Here is a 4,343-nt window from a genome sequence, read left to right as displayed (position 1 = left end):
GGCAGAGCACAGATACCGCAATTAGGTAGACAGCACCAACGAAAGCCCCACCTGCTGGCCTGACTGTGGTACTGCACTCCACTCTGAACACACCCTTCACTCATTCTCTATTATTAAGCACGTTAACGCACCTGTACAGGTGTGTTCACATTATATACATATTATATATTTATGCTTGGCCGTTTTTGATGAACTTGGGCGGGACTCTGGTGCAGGGATGAGGTCATGGAGCTGATCTGGGAGCAGTCCTGATGTTAAATGCTGTGATGAAGGACAGTGTGGAGGAAAAATGAGTCAAATTTAAATTGTCAACAGTTCAACGTTGTTGGCAGGACTCCAACCTGAGCAGGGAGACCCCAATGGATTTCTAGTCCATCGCCTTCACCACTCGGCCACAACGACCACATTCACACACTTTTGTAGGAGACTGAAATTAGACAATGAAAGTTCATGTCAGCACAGTCAAATATTTTTTGTCCTCTCTCAAAGACAAACTATTTGTGTGTGTGTGTGTGTGTGTGTGTGTGTGTGTGTGTGTGTGTGTCAGTGTTGTGACTGAGCAGTGAAGAAGACGACCTTCTGACTCCATTTTCTTTGTTGCTCTTCTATCAGTTCCTCAGTTTCACTCATCAAGTGAAGCAGCTTTGACAGGTTTACTTCTCTGTGTGTTCACAACTTTGGTCTTTAAACTCCTGACAAACTCACCACGTCACACATTTGGTGAATTAAAGCAACAAATAATGACATCATGATGATTCAGGTTAGGGGGGCACGGCCTGGAGGAAGAGTGGCCGTCTAGCAGAGTTGCTGGTTCAGTTCTCACTTCAGCTGGTGACCATGTTGAAGTGTCCTTGAGCAAGACACTGAGCCCCTCATTGCTCCTGATCACCAGCATCCAAGACCAACAAGCTTTTGATTGGCTCTGATTCTCTGAGGCAAAGTCCAACACAGGAAACAGAAACTCTTGAGTTTGTCTCACTTTTTTTTTAAAGAAACTCAGCACAGGACAGTGATAGGAGGCTGGTTTCCTTGATGTGGGCTTCACCTCCACTGCTGTCCACATTTAAATGCTGGCTGATGCTGGTCCCCTGTTGAAACCTGGACCAGACCAGGGACCTTCAGACCTTCAGTCTAACGCTGTTCCAGCATTGGATGAAAGAGACTGGTGCTCTCATCTTCTTCAACACTGACTTGTTCTACCAGGACAAGAGAATCTGAGCTTGGATGTCATTTAGCAGTCAAAGGCTTGTTAAACTGGTCAACATCAGCTGGTGTTCACTCTGATGATGTAGCGATGGTCTGGATTCTTCCTTCTGGAGCACCAAGCTGCTGGGAAGAAGCCTGATGATGTCAGAGTTGTGTTCAGTGGCTCCTGCTGGGTCCATTTCTGACAAATGGGCTCCAAAGAGTTCAGCTGTTTCAAAGGCTCAGAGAAAGCAGCACATCATGGTGGTCAGGAGATGAGGTGGCCGAGTGGTTAAGGTGATGGACTGCTGATCCATTGAGCTCTGCAGGCGTGGGTTCCAATCCCATCCTCGTCGTAGGAGACTTTGGTTTCTGCTCCTAGATTGTGGAACGACTCTGAACTGTGAGGCTTTCCAAGAGGAGATCCTGCAGCACCAGAGAGCTGCAGTTCCAGGACCCCACAGCACCCCCTACTGAATTGGATGATAAAATGCAGTTCTGGAACTTTTGTTTTTTGGTGACAGCGCCACCTATCAAATTAGATGATAGCAAAATACTACTTTCTAACTGTAGTATTAAAGGTTTATTCCACCAAAATACTACTTCCTGTCCTTTAGTTTCTAACTATAGTATAAAAGGTTTATTCCAATCCCAACAAAATACTTTCTAATTTATAGTTTTAAAGGTTTGTTCCACCAAAATACTTTCTAATTTATAGTTTTAAAGGTCCGTTCCACCAAAATACTTTCTAATTTATAGTTTTAAAGGTTCGTTCCACCAAAATACTGCTTTCTGTCCAACTTCTCAGTTTTAAAGGTTCCTTCAGTTGAGGGCTCCTGGTTCTGTGTGAGGGGTTGAGGGTCGATATGGGATGATGAGGAAGATTTCATGTCCCGATGGTCCTGCTAAAGGAACTGAGAGTCATGATATCAAACAATGTCACCAAAATACGCTTGAACTCTTAAAATGGTAATAAAATCTACGGAATCATTTTAGCACAAACACTTTTATTGTGTTTTTGTGAGCATCATTTTTCACACATTATAACATAAACTTTAAAAAGGGTCCATTCACTAACACTCTTACTTGAAGGTAGTCACTGATATCAGTAAACAGCTGATAAAGATTTGTGTTCATGTTTTAGTTCTCTACTCTGACCTGTGCTGAGACACTGGACCAGAGAGGAAGACCTGCTCAGCCTCCTGCATGGACCAATTCTGCAGCTCAGTGATGACGACGAGGGATTCAGCATTGAGTTCATTTTTAAACTTTTTGGAGGAAACAACTGTAAATTAACCAGCAGTTACTGGTGATGCTTCACAGTTTCCAAGCTCAAACGGCCTCCTGCTTGTTGGACTCACAATTTCCAAAAAATGGAGACATCAAAAGTCAAATCATGTTTTTGTTTGGTTTTGTTTTTTACTGGAGGAAAACTTCAAATTGTGATGATGTGTCTGACTTAGAAACTGAACCCCCAAAAATCAAAAAGTCTCCTTCTTCTGTGCCGTGATCTCTGAGCTGATCATGATTGATCTCATCAATAATCCTTGGCAGCCGACCAGTCACACACAGCCCCCCCCCCCCACACACACACTCTGAGACATGCAGCAGCTCACAGTAACTGCCTCCGTCACACAGCAGATAGACTCCTTTCTATAACAAGATAAGCAGTAGAAATGGATGGAAGTGATGATGAACTGATGAACAGGTGATTTGTCCAAAAGTCAACATCAGATTCATTTCCAATCTGTGGAAGCAGTTTCATCTTGAGGTTCCAGGTAAGAACAGCCAGCTGTGGGCTGACACACATCTCTTCAGGAGCACTTCTATGCTCCAAACTTGCCAGGTTGAATTGTGTCTGTATTCTGAGGGCAGCAGGAGGACGGAGGAGTGAGGACACACACATTTGGAACTGAGAGCAGCTGTGTGTGGGATTTCCCCAGCAAAGATAAAACCAGCTCCTTCATGCTGGCTATGAAGGCTCACAGTCACACTGACCCTGCTACAAATACTTTGATATGCAACAGACTGGTTTCTCTTCTGGTACTTGGTTATCAACTGTTGTCACATTTATGGATCAATTTAGCCTCATGAATGCTCCAAAGGCCCAGCTGGAGATGCCGGGGATTGAACCCGGGGCCTCATACATGCAAAGCATGCGCTCTACCACTGAGCTACATCCCCTCTGTCAGAGTCACTGTTTAACTGATGCAGCAACACAAACCCAGACACAACATTTTTATTCTTCATTTTAGGGATAAAAAGGAAGTCAGCCTGTGATCTCAAAGGCTCTGTGATCTCAGGAGTTTCACTGTGATGTCAGCCCTCACAGCCTTAGACCACAGAGGCAAGTCAGGCTCCAGGAAGCTGAGGCTGCTCCGTTCTCAGTCCAGTCCAGAGTGAAGGTTTTCCTCTCAGAAGCTTTCCAATCCAGCCCAGATCCTCTCTGACTAGCAGGAGTCTTTGACCAGGAAATGAGAATTATATTGAACATCTGCTCATCCTCAGAATGAAGTAAAAGTATTTGTGTTCCTAAAATAATCTCCAGATGCTAAGATCAGTTATTAACATTGATTGACAGCTCTAAACTGAGCCACCATCACTATACAGTTGCAACTGAAATATTTAGAAATATTTCAAGGAAGCAGCAGGCCCTCATCCGCCCCGGTCCACCCGACTGTGTCCCCTGAGACAGATGACAGCTCACTTCTGGCAGAGGCAGTTAGGTTGAGGACCGTTGCTGATGTCATCAACTGATGTCTCCATCACCAAAGGTGACAGACAGGATGGTCATGGACATAAAACAGAGGCCGAAGAATGAGAAAGAATGGTTGTCCTGACTGAAGTTTAGCTTGAGCTTTTTAATTTGTTACTAAAGAAAGTATTGGTACAAGTAAAGGCAGGCGAACTTTCCACAAATATTCAGAATTAACTTTGACAACCAAAACATGAACCAAGACGACAAAATAGTGAACATGAAAAAGGAACCAGTCCCACCTTCTTGTGTGTTCCTGCTGAAGTAAATGTTTATGAAGATTTGTTGTGTTCTTTTTCCAAAGGTCCAGCCAGCATTGCAGGTCTCAGGAGAAGGAGCCACTTCAGCAGGATCTGTGGGACAAATCCCCCCACGGTGAGACCTGTCCAGCTCCCTGCAGCTC

General features: G+C 44.3%; 1 non-coding gene across 1 annotated transcript; it reads right to left on the bottom strand.

The window, feature by feature from the left end:
- Window positions 1–3,297: 3,297 nt before the first annotated feature.
- Window positions 3,298–3,369, bottom strand: trnaa-ugc (transfer RNA alanine (anticodon UGC)). Its single transcript has one exon. It is a non-coding gene; the product is annotated as a tRNA-Ala (tRNA).
- Between the last annotated feature and the right edge of the window lie 974 nt (window positions 3,370–4,343).

The sequence above is a fragment of the Aulostomus chinensis genome, chromosome 1 (genome assembly GCF_037954235.1).
Source record: "Aulostomus chinensis isolate RoL2024-O1b breed Wild chromosome 1, RoL_Achi_v1.0, whole genome shotgun sequence".
In the NCBI taxonomy this organism is placed as follows: Eukaryota; Metazoa; Chordata; class Actinopteri; order Syngnathiformes; family Aulostomidae; genus Aulostomus; species Aulostomus chinensis.
The sequence above is the reverse complement of the archived record's forward strand: the minus strand, read 5'-3'. Positions and strand labels throughout refer to the sequence as shown.